The sequence below is a fragment of the Budorcas taxicolor genome, chromosome 25 (assembly GCF_023091745.1).
Source record: "Budorcas taxicolor isolate Tak-1 chromosome 25, Takin1.1, whole genome shotgun sequence".
Taxonomy (NCBI): Eukaryota; Metazoa; Chordata; class Mammalia; order Artiodactyla; family Bovidae; genus Budorcas; species Budorcas taxicolor.
Window position 1 is genome coordinate 29,859,833 of NC_068934.1, and position 19,514 is coordinate 29,879,346.

At 42.3% G+C, this 19,514-nt stretch overlaps 1 protein-coding gene across 3 annotated transcripts in view; it reads left to right on the plus strand.

Annotated features, from left to right (window-relative positions):
- The window catches only part of FAM118B (family with sequence similarity 118 member B), a 48,464-nt gene that overhangs the window by 1,481 nt on the left and 27,469 nt on the right, over positions 1-19,514 (plus strand). The window contains exon 1 of one of the 3 annotated variants that reach the window (XM_052661664.1): positions 16,803-16,998. The exons of the other annotated variants lie outside the window; for them this stretch is intronic. The gene's annotated coding sequence lies outside the window, so the exon portion shown is untranslated. Of the gene's footprint in view, positions 1-16,802; positions 16,999-19,514 lie in introns of those variants that run through there. 3 annotated transcript variants of the gene reach the window in all.

A 19,514-nucleotide genomic window follows, 5' to 3' on the forward strand; every position in this document is an offset into this window, starting at 1 on the left:
TCTGTCCATTTTTTTATCTAAAGAGTGGAGGAAGGAGTAGATATATTTGTAAAGAGGGGGAAAGAAAGCTTGTGTGTGTTTCTGTAATGAGAGGTAATGGTTATAAACGTGAAGAATTTCAAGGGAGACTGGGGAAACAGCCTCTGTCTCTCCTACTGTTTTTCCTCCGCAGATTCACAGGAAAGACACAGATGTATAGAAGTTGAGAATTACCACCTTTTACTGATAATGCCCCAGACCCAGTTTCTAATTTCAGTAAACAGTCCCACATTATACGTTTCGTAGGTACCTGAAGCCTCCTTTCCAGGGACTCTAAAATTTGGACATCAGGACTTAAGTTTGTGTCCTTACGTTAATTACAAGCCTGTTTTAGGTGAAGGACTTTTATGGTTTCGTGTCGGGGCGGGGAACCTACTTCTGCCTTAACCTGTCCTTAGTAGTGTTCAAAAAGTGACTGCAGAATTTTCTTTGTGGCAGGAAACAAAATGAAGAACCTACTCAGATGTCATTGTCAGTGACTCAGACCTTGTGTTCTTGGGTTTCACCTTAACCCAAGGCATACACTATAGTGCCTAGGAATAAAAACACTGGTTCCCCTTTCTTTTTTTTTCTGGGGAAGGAACTTTGAGATTTTTCTTGTTGAAACTTTGTGAGAGAAATTTGAAGAGTTTTGTTTGCTTGATATCACAGTACAGCTTTAGTCAATATGGATACAGAGGTTTGTTTCCTTAATGTTTATCCTGTGAGTCTAGGCACTTGCTGGTTATTGAAATAAAGTTGCTCTCAGTACACAAGAATTTATGCAGACCCCAGTGTTCGTCACAGTACTGTTTATAATAGCCAGGACATGGAAGCAACCTAGATGTCCATCAGCAGATGAATGGATAAGAAAGCTGTGGTACAGATACACAGTGGAGTATTACTCAGCCATTAAAAAAAATACATTTGAATCAGTTCTAATGAGGTGGATGAAACTGGAGCCTATTATACACAGTGAAGTAAGCCAGAAAGAAAAACACCAATACAGTATACTAACGCATATATATGGGATTTAGAAAGATGGTAACAATAACCCTGTATGCGAGACAGCAAAAGAGACACAGATGTATAGGACAGTCTTCTGGACTCTGTGGGAGAGGGCAAGGGTGGGTTGATTTGGGAGAATGGCATTGAAACGTGTATAATATCATATAAGAAACGAATCGCCAGTCCAGGTTCGATGCATGATACAGGATGCTTGGGGCTGGTGCACTGGGATGACCCAGAGGGATGGTATGGGGAGGGAGGTGGGAGGGGGGTTCAGGATTGGGAACATGTGTACATCCTTGGTGGATTCATGTTGATGTATGGCAAAACCAATACAATATTATAAAGTAATTAGCCTCCAATTAAAGTAAATAAATTTATATTAAAAAAAAGAATTTATGCAGAGATACATATTGTCTTTTTCCTCTTCCTCATTCAGTTGATCCTGTCTTGGTAGCTGATTTTTCTGCTTCTCCACCAATCTCATATTCTCTTTTTGGCTGAGGCCTCTTTTGTCTGGACTGTTTTCTCAGTACAAGGAGGGGAATTTTATTAGTGATGTCTTCATTCTTACAGAGTACAAACATGGCTTCTATACATAGATCTTGATATACTTATCATATGTGTCTCTCCCATAACTATATAAAGAAGACCATGATAGTTTGCTTTTAAAAATATTTTCTATCCTGTGCAAGAATGACAAAGCCTTCTTTTTAATTCATGAATATAAACAGGAACTGACTAATAAAGGGAATTGTGTTTAAATTTCACAAATTTAAGGTTAATTAGTGGCATGAGGTTAACTTCTGGTTCCTTGACAGTGGTTTGCTAGTTGCAGATTAACCAGCGATTCAGTTTCCCTGCAAAGCAGGAAGTGCTTGGAGATTGTTTTATGGTTTTAGAGAGATTCAAAGAGGCAATTAGCAAGAGGTCTCTGGAGGTGTCCTGGGAAGTGCAGTTGTTGGCAGCTGGGAACTGGCCCCAGTTGAGCTGCTTGTGAACTTAAGTGAGTAATTTGGGCTTCAGTTTATTGTCTTTTCAGAGTTCCCTGGTGGTCCAGTGGTTAAGACTCCACACTTCCAATGCAGGGGTGCAGGTTTGATCCCTGGTCAGGGAACTAAGATCCCACGTGCTGTGAAGTGCAATGAAAAATTTAATAATAAAAGAAGATCCTTATCAGCTCTAAGCTCCTACTCTATGAAGACTTACCATCCACTGACACTTAAGTATGTCTCTTTCTTATCAAGTGGAATTTATGTCAGACTTATCTTGAATACATTTAGCATTGGCACAGGGATTCAGGATTTTGCTCCTGTTCCCACAGTTTAACCTTACGCCCCTGAGCTGACATTTATGTTCGGAGGTTTGCTTCATTGAATGCTGCTGGAATACACCTTCAGATTTCACAGGTGGGGTGTGGGAGGGAGTGCAGATAGGAAAAAAAAAAAACCAGAAACAATGGTATTGACCTATAACACGGTGTGTGCTTTTTTCTGTGCCAACATTTCAAAAAGAAATTACGATGTACCATTGCCCCTTGTTACACATTTATTCAGCTTTTGTTCAATGGTCAGGACAGTTTGAGCTTAAGCCACTACTTCCTAAACTTTATTTTCATACTGTGACATGTGGAAATTACTGTTGTGTCACTGAGGAAGAAGACAGCTGTCCTGGGAGCTGTGGCTGTCCTGTCCCCCGCTGGCCATACACAGGCGAGGAGGAGCTCCCTGTGCTAAGGTCCATGCAGAGGGCAGCCTTACACGTTCAAGGTCTTTGTCCCAAACTCTGCCTAACTCTCAAGAGTAACAGTATCACTAGTTAGTTTTGTTCTGCTTTTAAACCAAAGCATGTTATATATTATCCCTTGAATCATCGCCCATTTTTACCTGACCATATCTGTTTTGGGGGTTTCCATTCTCTTTACTATTATTATTATGTAAGATTCAGTTGTACAGCACTATAATTCAACGTGTGTACCACACTACCAGGTGATGGACTGCCATCAATCTGGGTGACCATTGTTATTTTTGTTAAATCTCTCTGTAATCTGTTCTGCGTTTGTGTGCCTTTGTGCTCTTGGCCCGTTTAAAGACCATATTTGGGGACTTCCCTGGTGGTCCAGTGGCTAAGACTCTGTGCTCCTGATGCGGGGGCCTGGGGTTCTGGCCCTGGTTGGGGAACTAGATCCCACATGCTTCAGCTAAAGATCTTGCTTGTTGCCATGAAGATCGAAGATCCCACATGCTTCAAATAAGACTTAGCACAGCCAAATAGATACTAAATATTAAAAAAAAAAGACTGTACTTGTCCTCAGAAAGTGGCCCATTTTAAAGTGTATGAATGGGTAGTTAACTGATTAAGAGATGGGAAATCCTTTTGTCATGATACTTTAACCTCATTAGATTATGGGTGGACTTGCTCTGGCTCTTTTGAGAAAATAGGGAATTTCTTTAAGTAGCTTATTTTATGTTTTCCATTATAAAAGTATTATAGAAAATTGAAAATAAAAAAGTAGAAGGAAAATCATTCATATTTCTGTTTTCCAAATAGTGTTAATATCATGAGTTTTGTTGCCTTTAAAAAAAAAATCACGCATTCTTTCGTAATCGTAGAAATTTTCAAACATTTGCATGATAGAAAAAAACTAATAAACCTCCTGTACCCATCACTAGCTTCTCAAGCCAACCAGCACCAGGCCAGTCTTGTTCTCCATCCCACCGTTAACTCCCAGATGGTTTTGAATCAGATCCCAGAAATAATCATTTCGTCTGTAAACCCTTGGGTATGTATCCGTGAAAGATAAGGACTAGTTTTCAACATAAGCACAGTACTGTGATCACACCTTAAAAAATACGTTCCTGGGTATTACTGAGCAACCAGTCAGTGCACAGATTTTCCAGTTGGTTTCACTTCCTAACAGTTCATTTGTTTGAATCATCTGGATTCAAGAAGGGTCCACCCATCCTGTGTACACTTTTAATTAGAAGACTAAAACCATATGGGCATTCAGAAGAGATAATGTGAACTGTCCACCTTGCGGATGCTAAGAGCTTACACTTTGAGTCAGACAGACTAGGTTTCAGACCAGCTCTGCTGCTTGCTAGCTGTGTAGCCGTGTGCAAAGTTACTTAAGCTCTCTCACTTTAGTTTCTCTATCCTGTCAAATGGAATTAATCTATGCCCTAGGACCGCCGTGAGGATTGAGTGAGTCAGTGCAGGTTAAAGCACAGTAGAGCCCGACACAGAGTTAGTAATAAAGGCTAGCTCTGTCCAGCACCTCGTATAGCACCGGGTGCATAGATTTGTGGAATAAAAATAGAGTAGGAGTCAAGAGCCGAGGAATTTGGTCTAATTCTGCCATTTAGGGGAATCACTTCAAAGTTTTGGACCCTAAATTTCTCATTAGAAAAGGGGACGGAGTGAACAACAAGATGATCACTGACATTCCAGAACTTGCAGGAAAGGAGGCAGGTGTGATATTCCAGAAACAACATGAGCTTCTAAAACAGACTGGGGTTTGCATCTTGCACTTTATTATTTACAAGCATTTAATCTCAACCTCAGTTTCGTCATATGTGCAATGGAATTAATGATACTTAGTAAAATTGTTGTGATGAGCAAGAAGATAAATATGTCTGGTTCCTAGTGTGTAGTGGGTACTCAGATTATTAGACAGCATTTTATGATTGTAAAACAGGAATGTTACATTGGAGCATTCAACATCTTAAGAACTGTGTGTTCTGTGGCATTTGTATAAATGAAGATGACCAAGTGTCTTATGGCAAAAGGAATATACACTGGATGGGTGAACCTGGAAACTGTGTTTCCAGTACATGGATGATGGAAAATTAAGGGACTATTCAATGATGTTGATAAAAGCCAAAGGATATAAGGATCCCTGGAGAAATTCAGGAAGGTCTTTGCAACAGATGGTTACTTAAAGTTGAATAAACCTGTTTTCTGTTATCATTTAAAAATTTCACAGAGAGTCAAAAATGACTTTTTAAATTGCAGTATATGCAAGCATTATGTTAGTTTCAGGTGTGGTACATGGTGATTTGATGTTTACATTTTTATGAAATCACCACAATAAGTCTAGTACCCATCTGTCCCCATACAAAGTTACCAGACTGCTGTTGACCATATTCCTTGTGCTGTATATTACATCCCTGGGCTTGATTCATTTTTGTTTTTGCTTGTTTAAATTGCATGTATCAGTGAAATCGTATGGTATTTGTCTTTCTCTGATTTATTTCACTTAGCGTAATATACCCTTTAGATGTTGTCGTAGGTGGCATGATTTCATTTTTGTTTGGGCTGAGTAATATTCCATTCACCTATGAGTGGACTCTTAGGTTGCTTCCATATTTTGGCTCTTGTAAATAATGCTGCAGTGAACATTGGTGCGCATGTTATCTTTTTGAATTCATGTTTTTGTTTCCTTTGGGTGAATACGCAGAAGTGAAATCTCTGGATTATTTGGCAATTCTATTTTTAGGTTTTCGAGGAACTTCCATATAGTTTTCTGTAGTTTACAGTTCTACCAGCAATGCATGAAGGTCCCCTTTTCTCTACGTTCTCACCAAAATTTGTCATTTCTTGTCTTTTTGATACAGCCATTCTGAGAGGTACGAGATGGTATCCGTTGTGGTTTTGATTTGCGTTTCCCTGATAGTTAGTGATGTTGAGAATCTTTTCATGTGCCTGTTGGCCACCTGTGTATCTTCTTGGAAGAAGGTCTGTTCAGGTCCTCTGTCCATTTTTTAGTCAGGTGGTTTTTTTGATGTTGTGTGAATTCTTTGTATGTTTTGGGTATTAACCCTTATCTGATGTGTTTGCAAATACAGTATCTTTTTTTAATTCTGATTGAAGCAAATACAGTATCTTCTCCCACTCAGTAGGCTGCCTTTTTGTTTTGTTGATAGTTTCTTCACTGTGCAAAGACTTTTAAGACTGATGTAGTCCCATTTGTTTATTTTGCTTTTGTTTCCCTTGCCTGAAGAGACAGATCCAAAAAAAATTGTTAAGATCAAGGTCAAAGATCTGCCTGTGTTTTCTTCTAGAATCTTTTGGTTTCGGATCTTACATTTCAGTCTTTAATCCATTTTGAGTTTGTTTTTGTCTGCAGTGTAAGAAAGTGGTTTGGTTTCAACCATTTGCTGGTTGCTGTCCCATTTTCTCAACACCATTTGTTGACAAGGATGTCTTTTCCCCATTGTGTATCCTTATCTTCTTTGCCATAGATTCATTGACCGTATAAAAGATGTCGATTGGATGTGTGTGTGTGTTTATTTATCTTTGACGTTTGGAACATGCTGCATTTGTCCTAATGATACTTTTGGTTTAATGAAAATAACTTACATTAGCTGTTAAAGGGAGAGCTGCACTGTTAACTGACTTAGAAAAGCAAATCAATTCTGAGTTGACTGATCCAGTGTCCTGGTCAGCATTTCCCCAACATGCTTGGGAAGAGTCGCCTGAGGTACCTGGAAGCCACAGCAGGTCACTCCTCCAGGAGTCTGGGCTCAGTGAGGGCTGGGTCCGGGCCCAGGGGTCGGTGTTGCCCCCTCACCCCTGCCCGGGGAGCACCCCTGTGTCTGCGCCTCTGCCCCGAGTCCTCCGCCGCTGAGCCCGGTGCTCCTGCTCTGCCCAGCCTTCTGTAGCTTCACCTGTGCCTGGTTTTTCACTTGCCGGAGTTAATTTTTTTTCCGGGTGCTCCAAGGTGTGAATCACATTCTTACCAGCAACACCCTCTGTGTGCTCAGATGCATCCCTTCCGTTTTTCCTATTGGAGCCTGCGGTCTTCCTCCTCCTCCCTTTGCTGCTCCCTGTCAGTCTTATTCAGAAACGGACCTTTACTCTCCTCCTGGGCTGGCTCCATGGGATTACTCCTTCTGGGCTCCTTCAAGGGATTACTGGCTCCCACGACGTCACATGTCTTGGTTACGTCCTTACGTCCTAAGAAATATCTGAAGGACTTTATTTTGCCCACAAACTTGTTTGATAGTTGGGAAGTAGAGTCGAGTCCCAAGCTAGAAGTGCTTTTCTCTTAGAGTTTTGAAGGTGTCCTTATACTTCCCAGGGTCTGTAAGTGTTTTTGAGGTGTGGAGGTTCACACCCTTTCTGCATCCCCTTGTTCTGCTGGTTCGGTTTTTCTTTTCGCTTTCACTGGGAGTTTGAGGACAGTCCCTGCATTCTGGAGTTCCATGATGGTGTATCCTGGTGTGGGTCTTTCCTCTTCTGCCATTCTTGGTCCACAGTGGATCCTTTTATTCTGAAAATTCATGTCCTGCAATCCTGGGACATTTTCTTCTATCATTTCTGTGATTTTTCTCCCCATCTTTTCTTTTCCTTTGATCCTTTTTCATACGTCCATTCTTGTCGTATGGATACAGTAGCTCCAAAGAGGGCCCATCATAATTTTCTATAAAACATTAAGGTAAACAAAGGAAGAAAAATTGAAAACAAAACAAAACCATGAAGGGGACTTGCATATAAGAAAATGTATCCTGTAGAAGCAGGGGCAAGCTCCTAAGAATACTGTTTTTTGAATTGATATCAGCATGAAACCAGGATGCTTTAACTTGCCCCAGAAGTTCCTCCTGAAAACTGCTTTTCTCCTTATAAACGAAAATACCCACAGCGTTCTCTCCAGGTGGGATCACTTGCTCTTTCTGCTTCACTGTCCCTTTCGTATTCCCCAGGTGCCTACATGTGACCAGTCCTTTTCTCAGAAAAGAAAGATGCTCCCCACCACACCCCACTCCTGAGCAGTGTCCCCCTGGCACCCAGGCCGCCCAGCCCTCTGTTGTTGCTCTCTCTGACTCCTCGGTCTTGCATTGACCTCCTTCGCTTTTTATGAAAGTATGTTTCTAGGTCTTCCTAACCTGTTTTGCTTTCAGCTTTTTCCTCAATTATTTTCACTGGCTACTTTTTAAGACTGATGCCACCGGCTCTGCAAAGCAGTGCTGTTCAGGCTGTTTCTTCTAAGTCAGCCTAGCCATTCTAGCTCCAGTGGCCCTTGTAGCAGATGATAGCCTCTTTCTGGAGCTTTCAGATTCTAGTTTCAGGTATAAACAGTGTTTTTATCTCTCAGTTCATTTGCAGATCAAAGAGAATATTTTTCAGTTAATTTTTATTAAGAGAAAAAAATCCTGAAACGAATATCGGCTAATTTACGGTCCTAATGGAGTAGGACATGGCAACCCACTCCAGTGTTCTTGCCTGGAAAATCCCATGGACAGAGGAGCCTGGTGGATTGCAGTCGATGGGGTCGCAGAGTTGGACATGACTGAGTGCACACACAGCCATAAGCTTAGCCACGTCCCTATGTTCTGGCTGGTCACTCATTCTCTTGTTCTTAAGGGATTACTGAAATTGATCCAGGGAAGGTACTCGCAAAAACTTTCCTAAAGTAGAGGACAGTTCTTTCAAAATCAGTAAATACTTTCATTAGTACTTGAGACAGAAAGGGGGACATAATCACCAATAATCCTATCACCCAGAACTTATTTCTGCCACTCAGATAGCTCCAACACATGATAAGAACAGGGTGTCAAACAATGTTTTGATCTTTAAGGTTGAAATAGGACTGTCTAAAAGTGTGTTTGTGTTTTGAAGGACTGTGTAATGAAACTCTGAGTAGGTACCTCATGGGTCTGAAACACAGGCAAGATCTGAGCTGAAGACACAGATTTGGGAGACATTAGCATTTAGTTGACATGGTAAGCCACTGGAATAGATGCGGTGGGGAGAGGAGGGAATGGGTAAAGTGGTTGGACTGGAAAGCTTCAGACGCCCTGAGGATGGTCCACATTCAGGGAATGGGCAGAGTAAGAAGAGCTTCCCCTACAGGAATGGGAGGAAGGCCAGAAAAACACAGCATCCAAAGGAGATGAGAATGGAATTTGGTATTAGATGCTTCCAAAAGGTAAAGGAGGATGAGTCCTAATGAAGTCATTGAATTTTATCACAGTGATACCTATTTACCATAAATTTCTTCTTGATCTTACTACTACTACTGAGTCGCTTCAGTCGTGTCCGACTCTGTGACCCCATAGATGGCAGCCCACCAGGCTCCCCCGTCCCTGGGATTCTCCAGGCAAGAACACTGGAGTGGGTTGCCATTTCCTTCTCCAATGCATGAAAGTGAAACGTGAAAGTGAAGCTGCACAGTCGTGTCTCACTCGCAGCGACCCCAGGGATTGCAGCCCACCAGGCTCCTCCATCCATGGGATTTTCCAGGCAAGAGTACTGGAGTGGGTTGCCATTGCCTTCTCCATTCTTGGTCTTCCTCAGACACAATTGTTAATCTCCTGTGTTAATCTGTTCATACATGCATGAGAAACGTAGCACAAATGTATTTTATTGGGTTGACTAAAAAGCTCATCTGGGTGATGAACTTTTTGACAGATGAACTTTTTGACAAAGCGTGTGTGTGTGTGTGTGTTCAGTCACTGTGTGTGTGTGTTCAGTCGCTGTGTGTGTGTTCAGTCGCTGTGTGTGTGTATTCAGTCACTGTGTGTGTGTGTGTGTGTGTGTGTGTGTGTGTGTGTGCAGTCGCTCAGTTGTGTCCGACTCTTTGCGACCCCATGAATCGCAGCATGATTCACGGACAGGCCTCCTTGTCCATCACCAGCTCCCAGAGTTCACCCAAACTCATGTCCATCGAGTCTGTGATGCCATCCAGCCATCTCATCCTCTGTCGTCCCCTTCTCCTCCTGCCCCCAATTCCTCCCAGCATCAGGATCTTTTCCAACAAGTCAACTCTTCGCATGAGGTGGCCAAAGTATTGGAGTTTCAGCCTTAGCATCAGTCCTTCCAGTGAACACCCAGGACTGGTCTCCCTTAGGATGGACTGGTTGGATCTCCTTGCAGTCCAAGGGACTCTCAAGAGTCTTCTCCAACACCACAGTTCAAAAGCATCAATTCTTCAGCGCTCGGCTTTCTTCACAGTCCAACTCTCACATCCATACATGACCACTGGAAAAACCATAGCCTTGACTAGATGGACCTTTGTTGGCAAAGTAATGTCTCTGCTTTTGAATATGCTATCTAGGTTGGTCATAACTTTCCTTCCAAGGAGTAAGCGTCTTTTAATTTCATGGCTGCAGTCACCATCTGCAGTGATTTTGGAGCCCCCAAAAAATAAAGTCTGACACTGTTTCTACTGTTTCCCCATCTGTTTCCCATAAAATGATGGGATCAGATTCCATGATCTTAGTTTTCTGAACGTTGAGCTTTAAGCCAACTTTTTCACTCTCCTCTTTCACTTTCATCAAGAAGCTTTTTAGTTCCTCTTCCCTTTCTGCCATAAGGGTGGTGTCATCTGCATATCTGAGGTTATTGATATTTCTCCCGGCAATCTTGATTCCAGCTTGTGCTTCTTCCAGCCCAGCATTTCTCATGATGTACTCTACATAGAAGTTAAATAAGCAGGGTGACAATATACAGCCTTGACGTACACCTTTTCCTATTTGGAACCAGTCTGTTGTTCCATGTCCAGTTCTAACTGTTGCTTCCTGACCTGCATATAGGTTTCTCAAGAGACAGGTCAGGTGGTCTGGTATTCCCATCTCTTCCAGAATTTTCTACAGTTTATTGTGGAAAATAAATAAAGCCTTTGATTGTGTGGATCACAGGGACTCTCAAGAGTCTTCTCCAACACCACAGTTCAAAAGCATCAATTCTTCAACGCTCAGCTTTCTTCACAGTCCAACTCTCACATCCATACATGACCACTGGAAAAATCATAGCCTTGACTAGATGGACCTTTGTTGGCAAAGTAATGTCTCTGCTTTTGAATATACTATCTAGGTTGGTCATAACTTTCCTTCCAAGGAGTAAGCGTCTTTTAATTTGACGCCAATATGACTATTGGCATGGTCAATAAGGCAGAAATAGATGTTTTCTGGAACTCTTCTTGCTTTTTCCATGATCCAGCGGATGTTGGCAATTTGATCTCTGGTTCCTCTGCCTTTTCTAAAACCAGCTTGAACATCTGGAAGTTCATGGTTCACATATTGCTGAAGCCTGGCTTGGAGAATTTTGAGCATTACTTTACTAGCATGTGAGATGAGTGCGATTGTGCGGTAGTTTGAGCATTTTTTGGCATTGCCTTTCTTTGGGATTGGAATGAGAACTGACCTTTTCCAGTCCTGTGGCCACTGCTGAGTTTTCCAAATTTGCTGGCATATTGAGTGCAGCACTTTCACAGCATCATCTTTCAGGATTTGAAATAGCTCAACTGGAATTCCATCACCTCCACTAGCTTTGTTCGTAGTGATGCTTTCTAAGGCCCGCTTGACTTCTTCACATTCCAGAATGTGGCTCTAGGTGAGTGATCACACCATCGTGATTATCTGGGTCATGAAGATCTGTTTTGTACAGTTCTTTTGTGTATTCTTGCCACCTCTTCTTAATATCTTGTGCTTCTGTTAGGTCCATACCATTTCTGTCCTTTATCGAGCCCATCTTTGCATGAAGTGTTCCCTTGGTATCTCTGATTTTCTTGAAGAGATCTCTAGTCTTTCCCATTCTGTTCTTTTCCTCTGTTTCTTTGCATTGATCTCTGAGGAAGGCTTTCTTATCTCTCCTTGCTATTCTTTGGAACTCTGCATTCAAATGGGAATATCTTTCCTTTTCTCCTTTGCATTTTGCTTCTCTTCTTTCACAGCTATTTGTAAGACCTCCTCAGACAGCCATTTTGCTTTTTTGCATTTCTTTTCCATGGGGATGGACTTGCTCCCTGTCTCCTGTACAGTGTCACGAACCTCCCTCCATAGTTCATCAGGCCCTCTGTCTATCAGATCTAGTCTCTTATCTATTTCTCACTTCCACTGTATTATCACAAGGGATTTGATTTAGGTCATACCTGAATGGTCTAGCTCATAAAATTACTTTCTTCAATTTAAGTCTAAATTTGGCAATAAGAAGTTCATGATCTGAGCCACAGTCAGCTCCTGGTCTTGTTTTTGCTGACTGTATAGAGCTTCTCCATCTTTGGTTGCAAAGAATATAATCAGTCTGATTTTGGTGTTGACCATCTGGTGCTGTCCATGTGTGGAGTCTTCTGCTGTGTATATATATACACATATATATACATGTTCACAGCTCCACTTCCCCTAAAAGGCGGAGACTTCTCAAGGGTATGGCCCTTAAGGGCATGGTGTTAGTCATCTGTGGTGAGACAGTATTGACTTGCGTCTCCACAATGTTGACACTACAGTCAGCGCCCGTTGTCTACTGCCATGTGAGCTACTTGGTGTCTCTGTTACCTGTGACGTCTGTGACGTGTAGGGTGATGGTGGTGACTCCGTCATGCAGGAGTGAACATTCCCAAAGCACAGAAAACCACGCTTGGCTCCCTGTAAATGCTGCATGGAGTTTGTTGGCAGTGAACTGGATGCTATCATAATTGTATTAGTTTCAGTGCAGTGCCTGGCATTTAGCATTTAACAGGTATTAATGTGAAAATTCAGCACCTTGTAATTAATACAATAACTGTCATTTTAAACTCTGCCAGCATGTAGAGAATGTATGTGGTCCAGGCCAGAGGGAAACCTCTGGACTGAGAATCCTCTGCATGTAACTTTGTTTTATAAAACAGTCTATAGACTTTTTGCAGAGGTACTGTGTAATCTTTGTGTTTTTTTTCATGTAGTTGGGAAAAAGAAAACTGAAAGGTAAAGAAGAGTCCTGCAGAGCAGGCGAGCACGTTCAGTTGTGGGAGTGAACATGCCCCGAAGCAGCTGACGCATGGCCCTCACAGAGTGAATTTGGCAGGAAAGAAACAATACCACATTTTACCTAGTCACCCTGGTTTTTTTTTTGTTTTTTTTTTCAGCTCATAAAATTAAAAGTATTAGTTGATTTCTTAGACTTTGAATTAACTCCTGGTGGGTACACACTCATTCATTCAGCAAATATTTGAATATTGACTCCACTGTGTAAACACTTACTATATGACAGAAGCTGGTGCTGAGGGCAAGGTTAAGAAAGGTGAATAAGGCGCTGACATATAAACGAGGCCTCCGTGGGAAGGGGAGACTTCAGGGATGGGATGGCGGGGGCAGAGGTGCTCACCGAGGACAGTGAGCACCTGCCCTTCCAAGGGGAGACTGCGTGGGCTGGGGGCGGGGCTGATGTGTCCTGTGTGGACAGGGCTGGGGGCTGGAAGGGAGGTTGTCGAGAAGACTGCAGAGGCCAGGCCACGTCTTTCCGGCAGGATGAGGCGTTTCATATTATTAAATACAGAGAAGCCATTGAGTGATTTCTAAGCCATGACTTAATCCAGTTTGTGTTTTGAAATCCGTTCTGCTGCTGCAAAAGCCTTTCTTCTTCTCTATTTGTAAAATACTTTAGATTTAATATAGTAAATAAAAGTGATTTTTTTTTTTTAGAATTTTCTTTTATTATTTATGTGGCTGTGTCAGGTCCCAGTTGCGGCACGTGGGGTCTTAGTTGCGGCCTGTGGGTTCAACTCCCCAACCAGGGATCCAACCTGTGCCCTCTGCACTGCAAGGTAGACTCCCAACCACTGGTCCACCGGGGACGTTCACAAAGAAACAGATATTTTTAGCCCTAAATACTGACGTCTTTTGAGTTGTTTACCAGAAAGAGTTCTTGCATTAAGAATCCACCCTTAAAAATCAGTTTAGGGACTTCGCTGGTGGTCCAGTGGTTAAGATTCTGCAAGCTCAATGCAGGGGACCTGGGTTCAACCCCTGGTCAGGGAACATGCCGCAGCTAAGACTCGGCACAGCCAAATAAATAATCAGTTTACATCTTAGATATCAGAAACTTGAGTTATAAAAATAAGATGATATATATCTAAAAATGTTCAGTTATTGTTGGAGAGCGTTCTTAAAACTTGAGGTCTGAGATACTTTTGCCTGCTGGAATCAGATTCCCTTCAACCCCTGTTCTGACTGTTAGTGTATCTGAAGAGCGATATAGTCTGAATGTTGATTTACCGTGCACACAATTTTCACAGGAATTTGTCTTTTCCCACTTGTTCCATTTTGAAAAGAAGTCAGCCTTTTATGATCCTGACTGCCTTAAAAGCAGTAATAGGATGTTTCTTTTAATTGGAAATGCTTTGTCTGTTGCACAATAAATTTCTTTCTTATAATTGTGATCATGAGCAACATCTTACATTTCAGTTAGTTCATTCAGGAAGTATTTGCTCACCCGCCCTGTGCCAGGCACTGGTCTGGGATCTGAGGATGCTTGTGAACTAAACTGAGATCCCTACCCTTTGAGGAGTTTGTATTCCAGTGGGAGGAGGTGGATGGCAATTAATAAGCATAATTAGTATCTTTATTATACTACTAATAAGTATAATTAGTGTGCTGGGGGTAGTACATGCTATGAAATTGTAGAGCAGCTGGTGGAGGGAGTGAGGAGGCTGCAGCTTTAAATACAGTGATCAGGGTAGCATCACTGGGAAGGTCTGAATGGAGCAAAGGATTGGCACCTTGTACTGATGGGGGATGGGGGTGAGCAGATCCAGCAAAAGGAACAGTCCACACAAAGAAAGGCCCTAGGCCAAAGTGCTCCAGGCCTGTTTGCGGAAGGGTAGAGAAACCTGCAGGTCTAGAGGGAGGGAGGGAGCTCCTCTGCCTTTTCAGAACAGGCTTCTCAGTCAAATTCATAAGCCAAAATAAATGAGTAAATTAGGGAAACAATTTTCATCCTGTGAACGTTCTGCAGGTGGTAATCTATAAATACCCCAACTCATGTCTTAACTTGAATTAGGTAATTCCTAAGTAACACAAAAGTTTCTTAAATTCAGCTAAGCAAACAAAAAAGTCTTTTTCTTCAAATAAGAAACTGATGTTGGATCACAAGCTCATATGAACTAGCATTTAGTAAAAGGTAAAAATTTACCCTTCCAAAGAATAGATTTCAAAAGCCAAAGGCTTTGCTTTATAGCAGAGATTGGCAAAGGCACGCTTGTCTGAGAGAGGGGCGGTGATGGAGGTGAAGACTGGGCCGAGTCTGAGGGGACTTTAGAGCAGATTTGGTTACCTACCTTCTTTCTTTCAAGCTCAAGTAGCTCCAGATTCTTTTATCATTTTTATTTGGTGATTTATATTTTCTGTTCTTTAACTCAGTTAGATTTCCTTGTGTTTCTTAAGTTGGCAGCCTAAATCAGGTACACTGCTTTTCATAAGGTCCTGTTCCCCAGTCAGGGCCAGCTGCTGGCTGCTCAGAAATCAGTACTCGAGAGAGAGACAGATGTTGGTGGAAAGGAACATTACTGCCAATCAGAATGCTGGCAATATGCAGATACAGTAGGCTCAGTGTCCCTCCAGAAACCATCTCCCAGGATTCTGCTTGGCCATGAAAGATTTTAAAGGGAAAAAGGAAGGCATCTTGGTTAATCCTTGAGAGAGAGAAGCGGGGTCGTCCTCCTACTGTGTGCAGTCTTGTCTCCCCCACCCTAACCCCACCCCACCCCACCTCCGGCTCTGCAGAGTGAAGGATCTTAGTTCCCTGGCCGGGATTGAACCTGGGCCGTGGCAGTGAAAACACCAAATCCTAACCACTGGACCACCAGGGGATTCCTGTGGTTTTCCTTCAGATGCTGTCCCGTTCACGGTGTGTTCCTGGGAAAGCTGAAGGGGAAGCTTGGGAGGAGATCTTGTCATCTGTTAGCTTCTTATCCTTAATTTCTGCTCCTTTGATCTACAGAAAGACCCAAGAGATCAGGGTTAGGCAAGGTGTCCTGTGGCCAGAAGACTTGAAAGGTGTGCTGGGCCCAGAGATGAGCAGAGCATGGGGATGCCTGATCTAAGAGGGGCCTCTTGCAGAGAGCTCTTTCCTGCCAAAAGCTGCTTCCAAATCCCCACTTGTGAGAACATCCTTCTATTTCTGTGGGATCATGGGTGAAGGTCTGACTTCTGCTGACATGCAGTTCCTTAGAGCAGAAGATGTCCACGTGGGTCCGTTGGTGACAGTACTGTTGCCTGTTTACATAAACAAGCAGAACAAGCTTATGAACAGTAGGGTTAATCCCACTTTCTTAAGGTCATTCCTTGGAGCTGTTCACCATAGACTCAATACTGCTCAAGATGGAGCCGTTTACTCACAGCTGCAGTCTGGTCTGTACAAGACCTCAGGAATGTGCAGCCCGCACTGCCTCTGTGGCCCTATTGTCCTAATCTCGAGCTGCCTGAGCCTGCTCCTTTGTGACTCAGGGAGGCCTGGGAGACTTCAGCTTCTCTACAAACGGTAGGCAGGGCCCTTTGTCCTTGGGTCGGTGGGGGCAGGGGTTTAGGCACAGGGTTCTGCTCCTTTCCAGTCCTAATCAATGACTGATACAGTAGAATACTGTCAAAGTCACGCGCGTTTCAGGTGTGTTATATTGTTGTGTGTATTGCATATCACCTTTGTTTCGGATGCATGGTTCTGACTGTAAAGAACCAGCCTTAGTTTATCCAGTGAGATACTTGCGGTGTTCCAGCTGTGTGTGCGTGCTAAGTGTCTCAGTCGTGCCCGACTCTTTGCAACCCCATGGACTGTGGCCCGCCAGGCCTCTCTGTCCATGGGATTCTCCAGGCAAGTATACTGGAGTGTGCTGCCATACCCTCCTCCAGGAAATCTTCCCAACCCAGGGATTGAACCCGAGTTCTTATGTCTCCTGCATTGGCAGGCGCTTTCTTTACCACGGGCTCTACCTGGGAAGACAGAACTGATCTTTCCTCGTGTTTCTGAATTTTATTTTTCAGAGTATCCTTTTGTGGTTTCTTAAACTTTTTTCTTACAGATTCCTTTCCCCATTTGTCGTGGTTGTTTCATACTCGCATCCCCTCTGCAAAGTTGCTGTTCATTGTTTCCAGCTTAGTTTCCTGTGAAGTTGAAGCCAAGGTATGATCACTGAAGAAAATGCTAGGACGCACAGGTCTTTGACTTTCTGAAGCAAAACATTCTACCTTCATCTCGCAGTAAAAAAGGAAAGTGATCCAGGTTAGTATAACTGAGTGTTAGAAGGGCCCTTAAAAAATTGGCGAGGCCTTTTCTCCCTTAAACAGAACTCTGTGTGCACCACCCTCAGATATAATTGCCCACCCTCTTTTTCTTTAAAAGGAGATGCCACGACCTCTTCAGGCCTCCAGTTCCAGCGCCATCCTGAGTGGGAAGCTCAAGTGTTTTGTAGACATTTGATTTGTTGAATGACAGGATAAAAAGATTGCACTCAAAGCAAGCTTATTCCTAAATCTTTCTTGATTGGATATTTTGATAACTGAGTTTTAAACATAAGACCCCAATTTTTTTTTACAGTTTAAGACACCATGCAAAGACAGATCTACTCTGTTTATCTTTCTTATATTCTGTCCTCGGTTTGGTGTGAAGTGCGGTTTGGGTTACATGGCCACAATGTGGGGACCTCTGAGATATCTAACCTGGTGTTGACTAGTTCAGTTAATCACTATTAACATCCAGCTACACTTGGAAGTTTTTAATCATAACATTTGCCAAGCTGTATGTCAAAATGCAACTTAAATTTTTTTTTTTTTTAAATCAGTGCTGTTTAAGTCATGACAGAAAAATCTTCCCTTTAAGACTTGTCAAATTCCGACTCTGAGAGAGATCCTCTATAATGATGACAACTTGAGGGCCCGCCCAGACTTGAAGGAATCTGCATCTGTTCGCTGTCCTTTTGTTCTCATGAGAAGCAGTTGAGGGCACAGTCATTCATAATTCATACTGCCTCATTAGGAGGAGGACTTCGGTTTTTAAGGATTGGCTAGAGTGTCCAGTCTTACCCTTGAAGATTTATTTACTCTCATTTTTAATGAATTGTCTAGGTCATTTGTGATAAATTTGTTTGCACGGTCATACTACTTGGACGTGGACAATTTTTTCATTAAATATTTTTAAAACCTCGTTTAGCATCATGTGTCATTGTTTTCAGCATGTACCTTCTCAGAAACTTCACAGGAGGGAAAGCAGTGACGCAGAAGGAATTTATCAGTTATCATTCTTTGCACAGTAAAACCATCGACATCCATCACCAGCTTCTACTTCAAATCAGATTTTAATTTGGATGTTCCATTACTCCTTCTTGAAACAGTTTTGTTCCCTGTACGTGCTGTGTTACTTTTGTTTTTGTTTTTGTTTTTTTTTAATTTTATTATTTATTTATTTATTTATTTTTAATTTTAAAATCTTTAATTCTTTCAGATTTTAATTTGGATGTTCCATTACTCCTTGTTGAAACAGTTTTGTTCCCTGTACGTGCTGTGTTACTTTGGTTTTATAATAGAAAATAACTGATAAAAACAACATCTGAGCTCTTGAGCCTAGAATATCAGTGTAGTTTATTTTGGGACTTGAGTTTAAAGGCTTTCTAGAATTTGTGATTATACCTCTTAATCCTGAAAGTCTTTCCAGAAATCCTGTATCTTCTGAGTTCATTCTCACATTTTTCATTGCTGGGTCATTGTTTACTGGTGAAATCCCAAGAATAAATAGTAATGAATCTGGCATTTTATCAGTGACTGTATTAAAGCAAATTTCCAGGAAATGAGTGTGATCCAGGTCTCATCTGACAGAAGGGAGAGGGTGTTGGTCACACGCAATTTAGGGATAAAAGTGGGAGCAAACTAAGTTAACCAGAGGTAGAGGAAAGACGTGGAGACTGGGGTACACAGAGGAATCACAGCCGAGGCACAGCTAAGTACAGTTCATACGTGTATATGTATATGACTGGAGTATAGTTGCTTTACAACGTTGTGTTAGTATCTGCTCTGTGACACTGTGGATCAGCCTTATGTGTACATATGTCCTCTCCATCCTGCACCTCCCTCCCAGCCCCCGCCCTGTCCTGCCCCTCTAGGTGGTCTCAGGCACAGAGCTGAGTTTCCTGCACTATGCAGAGGGCTCCCGCTATCTCCCTGCTTTAACCCGAGTCGGGTGTGTATGTCAGTGCCAGTCTCCCACTTCCTCTCCCGCCACCTCCCATGCCCACACGTCCTCTCTCTACGTCTGCATCTCTGTCTGTTCCTGCCCTGAAAATAGGCTCATCTATGCCATTTGTGTAGATTCCACATACAGCTCTTATATATCAGTTCCACTTCTTTGTGTGAATGAGAAGGATGAGAATGGCAACTTCTTTCTATACAGAACAGATAGGATAGGCTGCAGTCTCCAGAACTGAATTCATCAACTGCCTTAACCTGTTCCAGTGAATTGTTAATTGCCGGCAAGCTCGTTGGGTGCCCTCTTGTAGTACGTTACACTGCCTGTCTCTTCCTTCCTTCCTCTCCCCATAGTTTCTAAAAAAACAGATGTGTTGGAATTAGTCCAGAAGCCACAATCAGAGGGGCTTGGTTTCTTCCAAATCAGAGGATGACTGTCTTTTCCCTTAGAAAACAGTTAACCCTTTTCTATGTTTATGCTGGAGAAATAAGCCGGTCTATTCCAGTCACTGTTTTATTTGTTTATACTTTTAAATAGAAAAGGGTAAATCTTGCTATAAA